Here is a 12,165-nt window from a genome sequence, read left to right as displayed (position 1 = left end):
TTGGTGGACTTCTTATTGAAGGGAGGAAAAATCAATGCATAAGTTTACTGTGTAACATTGGACAATGTGAAAACAAAATTCGATGCAAAAGACTAGGACTCCTCAGAAGTGATATGATTTTGGTGTACAACAACACTACACACACCACTTGAGTGGTTGCGCTGTAATCAATGGGAAGCTATCTACATCCCCTTCCTCTATGCCTCTTCTATTTGTTTGGCCCCCTCAAAAAACACCTTTCCAGAAAGTATTTCACTACAGATGAGGAAATTGATCAGACAGTGTAATGTTGGTTACTTGGTGTGGGCATGGACTTCTTCAATACTGGTCAGTGGGGGGATGCTGCAACTTTCGAAATATAAAAATTAAACATGAAAAAATATTGTTTATTATCGATAAAATTATACAGTTTGAATAATACAAAATTACTTGAAAATAAAATCCATTCTTTTAATTGTAATTAAAGGAATAGATTTACAAATTTTGGACATTACAATTAAATCCTTTAATTGTAATGTCCAAATATTTAAAGAAACGGAGTAAACACGATAAGCACCACGAACACTACTGTTGGCGCAAACTGCATATAAACAACAGTGGAACTGCGCGACGGACAGTGCCGCATTACGCTAATAGCTCGCATCTCACTATGACGTGCACATGCTTGCGCACGTAGCAAAGTGTGCTAGCGTCCTTCGCCCTCCTAAGTGCTACAAGATGGATTTTTATTATTTTTTTATACAAAATAAGAGAATTGTATAGGACTGTTGATGATAAAATTAAATATTACAAGCAAATAAAAATAAATTAATAAATATATTTATATATCGAGAAAAATTGGCGGTGCTGCAGTGCCTATTCACAGCCTCCCCTGGTACTGGCATTGTATTGATAAACTGATCTATTGTTGGGACAAGTGCATCAATAAATGTGGAGACTTTGTGGAGAAGTAGTGCATAATCACTTATTTCTTGGTGTATAAATTCAACTTTTTATTATTAAACATCCTCGAGGGGGGGGGGGATGTGTTACCTTACTCTTCGGAAAGACTTACTGTAAAAATGAATTATATGAAAACTCAAAATTTTCACTTATTTAGTAATTTCTCTATTGTCCACTCCAATATCACTCTAACCTAATCTAACTTAATACACTAAGTACTTTTGCCTGCGGCATGTGGGAAAACGGATGGCATCAGAAAGTTGCAGAGGCATTTGTTTAGCGTCTACTCTCTGGAATTCATTACTTGAACTCGTGCAAATGGCGATGGATTTTTGTAGCTAAGCAATTGTAAGCAAATTAATTTCATCAGCAGGCACTTAAGCACCTATGACTGTTCACTGTCCGAGTATCCTTGTATTTCATAACTCCAGGAAAAGTCCAGGATTTTGGTCCTGTTGAATCCACTTTGTCGAATAAAGGCAGAGATATTGAACCGGAATCGAAATTTCAGTAATTGGAATTATATCTCTAAAGGTTTTTATAATAAGATCGTTAGTGACGACATACTACCGTGATACATGTTGAAAATATGGATATATTATTCAAAATAGCCTAAGTTATTTGTGAAAATATTGTATCCAAAATGTAACGTTCAGCATAAGCTGACTTAGTTTTCCAACTTTATTTTATTCGTCTTCCTTTCACGCATATCGGGTTCAAGGATGTTATGACTATGTAAAACTTGGATGTTATAAATTAACTTCTTTTCGTGTTTTATAAAAACTTTTGTAAGTGCAGAAGGGTGGGGAGAGAGAGAAAAGGTGTTAGCGGATTTATTTACACAAAAAAATTCCATACCTTTATACAACAAGCCCAACTCAACTTTAATAGAAAATATACATTTCTTGGCGTCCTAGACGGGATACAAACCCAGTCAATAGGCGACGTAGTACCACTTTAAAGACACGGACTCTAAATAGTTCGTCAATTATTTTATTAGTGCATTAATTAAGTTCTCCAAGAGTGTTCAGAAGCTGAACTTTTACAAGAACTGTTCGAGTAATGTTCGGAGAAAAACGTATTGATGCCATTCCAAAAAAACTTAATACAAAAGGATTTTCTTCAGAATTCGTTGAAGTTTATTTGGCATACAAGAATCAGATACATGTCACAGTTTTTTAAACTCATTACTATAAATTGCATCCCTTGTTTTTAAATACTGACACTTTTGTTCAGTGCCAATCTTAATGTAAAATAGTGGAAATAAGGTAATGAGTTGGGAAAGGAAAATTACTACACTAAAAGTATACAAACCACATATTTAAATTTTACAATATTCGTAACACAGAAATAAGTATAGCTTCATGTTAAATATTGATAATGATGATCAAGCATTTAACAAAATTTTGATTTATTATTATTATTATTATTAATATTTGTGTTATCTGAAAAGTGTAATAATTGGTATACAGATCACTAGCTGATTTGAAACGTTGTTGGTGAGATCTTTGAGCTTGCTTTGATGCACTTAGTTTCTTGAAATCAAGAAACTAAGTGCATCAAAGCAAGCAAGACAGACAAAAGATGCAAGACAGTCTTAAATCCGGACTTGCATTAAGCTTGTTGCAGTACTTATTTTTTAATGAAGGTGTAAAAAAAAAAAAAAGCTCTCTCCACTAGTTTAGTATGAGTAAATGGCAAGAGGTTTTGAAGTGTCTCCATTAGCAGTGATTCAAACTTAACATTTATCATTCCATAACTCACGTTTTGCATTTTATTTACTTTACTTGTTTTTCATGTACCCCTGAACGGCCCAGGGTACGCGTACCACCGGTTGGGATCCGATGATCTACAAGAATGCAGACTATTACTGAGCTAACCAGAAACAATTTGAGAACTTTTTCAGGGTGGTTTATACCAAACGTTTCGTTTTTCCTATATAATGAAAAAAGGAGTGCATTACTAGTGCAAAAAATGAAGATTAAAAATATACATTTACAAAAGCCAAATTAACTAGTGTTTATTTGTATATTACTCCATTAAAAAAAGTAAAGTTTCGGATTTTTTTTTTTTTTTTTTTTAACTTCCTTCAAATGTTGGTATCTTCAAGAATTTAACTGAAAATACAAAGAGAAAATTTAAAACAAAATGGGAGTTTAACGACTTAAGTTTCAATCCTATTGCCCTTTAAATGAAAAAAAAAAAAAAAAAATCAGAGATGAATTTACTTTATTTATTGATTTCTTCTATCTATATAGTTCAGTTCAGTCACCCCTGCTCGCACTAGTAAGCACACGTCAACCTTGATGTGCTTATGCCAGGTACAGTAGTTAATGTTATACGTGGCAATGAACTGTTATTTCTATTTTCATTCCTGAGTTTTTTCTCCTGTAGAAGCTGTTTGACAATATTTCCGGCTAGCATGACAAATGTTCAGTAGGCTATTTCAATCTGTATAACACTTAAGTGTCGTGGGTGGAATATGAAATTTTGCATCAGAGGTCATGGTCCTGGATTTGTTGCTTCTTGTGTGTATTGTTAACAGCGCCCTCTATGGTACTAAGCATTTTAATATAGTTAAAATTATGAGGTTAGCGGTTGATGCACTTTAAATATATATATAATTTTGTGATGTAAATCACATCGACTTAACATTTTTAAATTAAAAAAAAGTTTGTTTCATGAGGCAAATAAATATAAATTAAAAATAATAATAATAAATGGCTTTAGCGGATTTATTTTATTTGTGTCTCATTTTCATGCCGTACAGCAATTATTTAGTTTAGTTAAAGAGTCCTGTAAACTTATATTCAATATAAGAATTCAAAATTATAGATCGAACGTCTACAATTTCGATATCAGGTTTAGTTCTCTTTTTCTTCATGATCAACAAATATGAATAACAGTAGATAATCTGTATCGCTGTCTTACGCTTAATTTTGTTATACTGTCCCTTTTACACCATATAATTGTAGCAGTTTTTAATAGTTTCATTTAGCATCTGTCATATGCTTTTTCTACACGTAAAAACTTTAAAACAGATTCTTGTTACATTCCCAAGATTTCAACTATTTTAAAGTGAAAAAGTGATCTTGCCAATTCCTATTTAGCCTGTTCTCCGAATTTTCCTTCCACAATTTTTCTTAGTCTCTTCAACTATGCCCGCATAAATCTTATGTGGAACTCAGTAGAGAAATCCGTTTGTAATTATCAAACTGATTTTGATTTCCTTTATGTGGAAACCACGAGAGCTCACTCCAGTCATATGGAATTCGACCAGATCCTGATTTACGCTCGCGCGTAAACCCACACTTCACCGTGTAGACATTCGAAACCGAAATAGATTGGTTAACCTTATTCCAGGAGTGTCTTGTGTCTGTAGATGTGTGTATACGGGTCCGGTTTGCCTTTCTGAGGGACGAAAAACCATAGTTTCCGGATGAAAAAACCTCTACCTTTGTATGAGACCGGCTAACTCACCTTTATAATATATATACACACGTTTACACAAGAATATTATATTTTAATTTGCCAAATATTTCAGTCTGTTATTTTCAGACTATCTTCAGTGGCTACATAGGAACAACTTTTTATTTTATTATTATTTTTTTTTTTTTTAACAAGGTGGAATACCAACAATTGATCATTCAAAAGCAGAACGAGCCGCGTGATGTTATGTCGCTAAGTATTAAAGAGAGGAAAAATCATCAGGGTAATGATTAATTAAAGATATTAATTCACAAATTCATATAATAATCTTAATTTATAAATAACATTAAACTAATGTAAGAATTAAAGTCTTAATTTTAAAAAAAAAATTGTATATATTAATGGGTTATCCTGATTAAACTTTCCCATATTTTTGATAAAGATATACAGCCATTCCGATTCAAGTTAGGGCGTTGAAGTAAGGCCTCACCACTCTCTTTGAATAAACGTTCAAATTTATAGCGACATCTGTGTAGGAGGAGAGGCTTGGACCAAAGGATGTTGTGGCTTGTCTCTATCCAGTGTTGAGCCAATCCAGACTTATCGGATTTGTTGTGCTGAATATATGATTGATGTTCCCGAATTCTTTTTTCTATACACCACGGAATAGAGACAAGCCACAACATTCTCTGGTCCAAGACTCGCTTCCGCACAGATGTCGCTATAAATGTGAACGTTTATTCAAAAAGAGTGGTGAGGCCTTACTTCAACCCCTAACTTGAATCGAAATGACTGTATATCAAAAATATGGTAAAGTTTAATCAGGATAACCCATTAATATATTTTTTTTTAAATTAAGACTTTAATTCTTACATTAGTTTAATGTTATTTATAAATTAAGATTATTATATGAATTTGTGAATTAATATCTTTAATTTAATCATTATTCTGATGATAAAAAAAATGTTTTCCTCTCTTTAATACTTAGTGATATAACATCACGCGGCTCGTTCTACTTTCGAATGATCAACTGTTGGTATTCCATCTTGTTAAAAAACTGTTCCTATGTAGCCACTGAAGATAGTCTGTTATTTTCAGACTGAAATATTTGGCAAATTAAAATATAATATTCTTGTGTAAACGTGTCTATATATTATAATCTTAATATCACAAATTTCTCTAAAGAATCTAACTCGCCTTTAGTCGAAAGAGACCAGACAAAAGGTTCGTCAATGTGACGGGAATCGAACCCAAATCTGTCCAAACAAAGGGCTTCGTCTACAACGACTGAGTTACGGAGACTTCCTTATGACCAGGCCTTCAAAATTATGTGAAATGATACTATAATATAATTTTTTTTTTAATCTCCAAGCATGGAGCCTGCGTAGCTCAGTGGATGTGGCGTTTGCCAACCAATGCGCTTGGCCGCACGAAGGAAGACTTGGTTTCGAGTCTAGTCGGCGACTAGAGGAAATTTTTCTAAGCCTTTTTTCGACCGGTTCCCGAGTTAGTCGATCTCTGGCACGGGCAAGCAGGTTTTTCCTCCCAGAAACTCGGGTTTTTCGTCCTGTAAACTCAAGAAAATCGACCGTAGAACCCACATTATTTCAGACATTAAATATATTGTGTTAGGGTTAGGCACCACGAGATGGCGGCACATTTGAGCCGTCTCTCTTCACTGAGTACCGCTTAATTAGTGATAGCCTTGGGCCATCTATCTCTGATTGGGTACCAGTGGAGATTGAACTGCCCACTCAGTCTCCAAAAGTTAGGTAGGGCTAAATGGCCTCGCCTACTCCCCGTATACGGCAATAAAAAGGCGTTAGCTGATTTATTTTATTTTTTTTTTTTTATTTAAGCATTTCTGGTCGAATATTATTATTATTAGGGGAGAGCATTTACTCTACAGTTCTGTCTCCACCAACGGCATCTACCGCCCACCACCATCTTTAGCATTTCCACAGACATTCATGCCCACGGCGGGATTCGAAACCAGCAGCCTGGTGGCTGGAGAGCAGACACGCTATGCACTAGGCCAACCAGGCCGGCATAAATTAAGTTACATGAGTGTTATACATCAATCCCATGTATGAAAGATTACAAGACCTGGACTACAGTATAACTGCAGAGTATGAAGTAAATAGGAAATTAAAATCATTTAACTGAGTACAATATTTAAGAGCTCAAGCTCAAAACATAAAAACTGCGAATGATTGTTCATTAAATTAACGAAGCAATTATCTTCTTTGCAACCAATTTTTTTTTTTTAATCAGAATTGAAAATACGAGTTGCAGCATCGCTAACACCTTCATAAATTTAAATATTTTGAAAAGCTTTTAGGGAGCCTCCGTAACTCAGTCAATGCAATTCCTTTTCCCACCCCCGGCTTGGAAGTGGTAACTTCTGACCAATACCTCATCTCGGATCCAAATGCCAAAACTGGTATCCTGGATACTTACATGCGTTAACAACAAAAGCTTTTAAATCTCAACCAATCACTAATTTTGACGAAATCTTATTTCAATTAAGCTTTTAGTGCATGTTTAGTCAATGATTTGCAGTTACGATGAATTGTGGATTTTTGAACAATTGCTTTATCGATTATTTGTTGTTCATATGGTGTGTGTGTGCGAGCGCGCATTGCAATGTGGACATTTTAAGTCCTAAAATATCTGCTATTAGAAACGAATATGACATATTATTCTAATTAAAATCGATATCATCTACTCTGTTTTAAAAGTTCCATCTAAAAAAAAAATAAAAAATCTGAGTTTTATCCAAGATGGATGAGCATACGAGGTCTTGAATTAAATTTCGACCATTATATGCTCATGGCAAAAATTTCGATTTAAACCAAAGATGGAAAAAAAAAAAAAAGAAAAAAAAAAAGGAAAATGACCTAATAGAAAATATTACTTTATCAGAAGTATAAAATTCTGTAATTAATGGGAAAAGAAAATCGAATAATTGCTATGCACACTTGCAATCCAATCCCAAAATGAAAAGGAGCCAAAAAAGAAAAAGTGTATATTGGTAACAGAGAAATAGAGGGAATATCATAGAGGAGAAACTATGAATGATTCATTTAACGAACCAGATTATGAAGATGGAAAGAGAGTCTTGGATCACAAATACTGAATGAAGAAACTAAAAAGCGATTATTAAATTATATAATTGGAAAAACTGAAGAATAGATAAGATACCTGCTGAAAATTTTAAACAATGGGATAGATTCAGCACAAGAAGCTGTTTTTTTTTTTTTTTAATGTTTAGCTTAATCTATAATGAGGAATATGAAATATAAGATTTCAATAAAAAAGGACCTCGATTCCTCTTTAATATTTACATAATGCGGTTGACTTAAAAATAAGGGAAAGGATTCTAAGTCGAGAGCGAAATATCATCTGAAAGGAAGTCAGATTTTATCACTGTTCAGTTGGATGAAGGACTATGATGCTGTTCATGATGGACAGGAAAGGCTAAGCCTCTAATTTATCTATTCTATTTATTACTGAAGAAAGAGAGAGAGAGACTACCGAAGTCGGAGAATATTTGTTGACTGCATGTTGATCAAATCACGAGGTTTTGAGGTCATTTTTTTTTTTATTATTAATGTTTGGCTGGGTGATGATAAATTATGCAAACCAGTCTCTTTGATGTTCTGGTTTTGGATTGATATGTAGAAATCTATAGAAGTAACCCTATTGTCCTACGCTAATGGGCGATAGGATTACTCCTCCCGGGGCTTCGTGTTTTAGCCCCGCAAATCAAGAAACACGACCATGGAACTTGCACTATTACAGACAATCCCGATGGGAGTGCACGGCAATTGTCCTGTCTGGTGCTGTAAAATCACTGATCGCCTTGGGCGAGCTCTCAATGATGATCAAGGATGGAGACTGACTGAGGATCACTCTTCAAAAAGTTACAGCTAAATGGACTCGCTACTCCCTTGGGGAATAAGAACCATTAGGTTTTTATTTATTTATTTTTAATCCAGCTGTTAAGTTGCATAAATGTACTGTTTCTATAAGGCTAGTCCACATATATTTTCAAACCTTAAATAATAAATTAATTTCGTACACGTGTTTATCTCTTTACTATCATTTTATGTCCTTAGGAAGAGTGGTTCGGTCACGCTTAGCGAACTTCTATTTTGCTTTGAACTTAAATTGAACTCCCCTCCCCGTTTTCTGTCAGATAAATTCAACAACAAAGAAAAGTTTTGTTCTTAAAAATTGCTGCTGAGTAGGCTACTATTTTCTCCACAATATCCCAAATATCGTGAATGAATACGTTGCAGATTTTTTTTTTTAATTCACAATCTTTCTCTGGATTTTCTCTAGCAACCTAAAAACAAAAAATGGGGAATACTTCAAAAGTTAAACTCCGTTATTTTGATACATCGCTATATCAGTGCCCATGGGTCTAATGCTTGTTTCGCCATTCTTTGCCAATTGCCAAGAGGAATGACTCAAATCCTGCACCTTCACATAATCTACCAGCTTTCGCTTTGACCGTCCTCCTCTGTCATTGTACAAAGCATCAAGGTTTTGATCTTTCTACTGTTATCCATTCTGCAGATATGTCCAAAAGCTTTAGTTTCATTTCAAAATGCTAAAGATTCTCAACCAGAGCCCCCCCCCCCGCTTCTGTATTATCATTCCATGGACGAAGAAAATGGGTAAGAAACGAGTACAGCACACTTATTTCTTGACCAAGAAGGATCACAATAGTCGAGTTTAACTGGAATATATATTAAGTTGGCCGGTCTTTTTTTTTTTTTTTTTGTATAAATGTGTATACTTATGACCTTGTTATAAAAAGAGCACAATGTCAATTTAATGTGGAAAAATATAAGGTTATGCATTTTGGGGTGAAAAGATTAGCAGCGGTATATCACATTGGTGGAACTGTACTCCAGAAGATTGATGACGCCAGGGACTTGGGAGTGTTGGTGGATAGGGAGTTGAAGTTTAGGGGGGCACATCGCAAAAGTGGCTAAATCAGCTCATTAAATTACTTGGATGCTGAAGAATACTTTGACGAGCAGAGATAAGCAAGTTATTGTTCCTCTTTATCGAGCCTTGATAAGACCCCATCTAGACTACTGTGCCCAGATATGGGGGCCAGGGTTTCTTCTTGATGGGGAGGAGGTTGATAGGATCCAGAGGAGAGTGACCAAGATGGTTGAAGATTTGTTGGCTAAAGTAATTGGTTGATAGGCGGAAAAGGGGTGATATGATTGAGACATTCAAATTAGTGAAGGGTTTCTATAAGATTAATTCAGAAGATATTTTTGAGAATAGGACTGGTAGTGGGAGAACTAGGGGACATACATGGAAGCTGGGCAAGAGTGTGGTTAGTAAGGGTGTTAAAGCTGGATTCTTTACTTTTAGAGTGGTGAATGAATGAAATAAGTTGCCAGAGTCTGTTGTGGGTGCTATGACAGTGAATGAGTTCAAGGCAAAGTATGATAGATACTGTATGAATGTCGAATGGTTGCGATGGACATGATGTTTAGGGCCTCCCTCGATGAGTCTAAGGACTCTTTGGAGTTGTCCGGAATAATAATAATAAATTTCGAAGAGCTCCCGCGTGTTCACTCAAAGAAAAATCGCTGTCAGGAGATTGTACAGAGAATCACCCGATCTGTCTTTTGTCACAAAAGATGGATTCTCCTCTCGAAACGGTTGCATAATTTATACGTAAACGCTGTCTAGTTCTACGAACTGGAGAGAAACTTTTCTGATAAAACGTGATCTGTTTCTCCAAAGAGGAAAAACGGCCATAGCAAGTACTCAGGCAAAATAACTTGCATTCTTTTTCGAGTGGCTGTATCTGCATGAGGTCATATTATCAGGTAAACATGATTGGGAAGACCAAATTTTGTCTTACCAGGAAATGTATGCTTTTCCTAATTTAAATAATTTGTATCAAAAGGTGGCACAAATAAAATCAACATACTAGGCAAGAGGAGTAAAAAAAAAAAAAAAAAATAGTCTAGCTAACCCTCTTAGTACAACACCCTACTTATTCAACTATTTTCGATTTCACGCACGTGCCTCACTCGCTATCCCCTTCTCTTTCTACATATCATTATCAGCATAAAAGCAGTTAGTCGTAAACGCAGACAGTGACGTCATAACTTCTCTATTGATTTATTGTAACGTGTAATATTAACTGCCATACTGGGAAAGTTTCAGCCCAGCAGGTTCTGAGCTGATCGATCGGTTTCTTCTTTTGGCGCCAGCAAGTTACAAGTTGGTTTCGAAATAAACAAGGAACCTGTTGGTTCAAAGAACTTCACCCAATAGAAAAGGTTATTGGCTATCCACATTTAACTTGCAGGGAAATGGCCATTTAGAAGTGGGAGAAATTATATTAACATAAAATAAATCTTTTTTTTTCTTTTTTTTTTCTCTCTCTCACGCGAGAAGGATTATGGATTGTCTCGTAAACGAGTACATCGCTTTTTAAACAGAAGCTAGAAATTTCGTGTCATTCCAGGAAATAAGGGGGTGAGGAGGTGATGCAATGAAAACACGTTCTATTCAGACAAGTATTGTAACAAATTTTTTGAAGCTTTACCCAAGGCGTTTGAGTGCGAAATATCGACGGAACATGTAAATGCTGTTCTACGAAAGGGAAAGTGCAAGATGGGCGAGGAAGTTTTGGTGCAAAATACAGGACCTATTTTCGCCGTACTCGGCTACTACTTAGGCTGAAGATTTTTTTTGGTTGTTTCAATTCCAGAAGAAACGTTAGCCGGTATTTTAAGTTATTCAAAGGTCACACAAGCTTAAAAAACACAGCTGTATATTATTCGTAAAGTTTAGAAAAACCGACCGAGAAACTTAATAAGCAATACAGAGAATATCGTTTTATAAGTGTGTTACAATTTTTAAAAGAAATCAGATATTATTTTTACTTAACATCTCCAAGGAGTTCACGGACTCATCAAGAAGGACACTCCATAACATTTAAACGTTACGCCACTAAAGGGTATTTTTTTTTGTCCGTAAAATTGCGTGTGTACTAGGGCGTTTTGTCTGTACTCAGGATGAAAACCAAAGTTTCTAGAGAGGGGGGGGAGGGAGATACCCTGTTTCTTCCATAAGAGATATCATGATTCCTCTCGTGACGCCAAGAATCGAAATCGGTCTTTTTCCAATGGAATAGCGTAAGTGTATGAAGTATGAAGCAATTAAATAAACCTATCAAACCAAATTAATGATAATAAAAAAACGAAACAATGAATGTTGAATACATTACAAGAATAGCTGACATTTCATACAGTCTGAATATAACTTACTTTGACGCATGATATGTAATCACTAATACATTATCCCAATTTCACCTTTGTTCGATAAGATTCCAACCACTACAGTACGTCACACCGTCAACTACTGTTATGTTTTCCTTTTTCTACCCTGACGATATGTCCCTTTCTTGCGTGCATGTGGGCACAGCTTTCGAGAGTATCTTGCATCGCAAGTAAATACGCTTATCTGTAGTTAGCATGACCAACATCGTAATAATCAGACCTGAAAACAGTATACAATTCTCGCGTGATATGATTGATCTCGATAGACTGTTTGTAGCGTGGAATATGCTCAATGAGGGGTGTTCCACTTTCTTTTCAAGCGCCAATTAATGAGACCCTTTTCCCCGTGTGGGAGATTTCCTCATTATCTTCCTATGTCAGCTTAAATCAATGATAAACCTATTACTTTTCAAATAAGAACTATTTTGTATAAAGGAAATTAACTTTAAATTAATTATTCATTTTA

The sequence above is a fragment of the Typopeltis vanoorti genome, chromosome 22, assembly GCF_054136105.1.
Source record: "Typopeltis vanoorti isolate ZY-2024b chromosome 22, IOZ_Tvanoo_1.0, whole genome shotgun sequence".
NCBI classification, from domain to species: Eukaryota; Metazoa; Arthropoda; class Arachnida; order Uropygi; family Thelyphonidae; genus Typopeltis; species Typopeltis vanoorti.
This window is presented reverse-complemented; position numbering follows the sequence as displayed.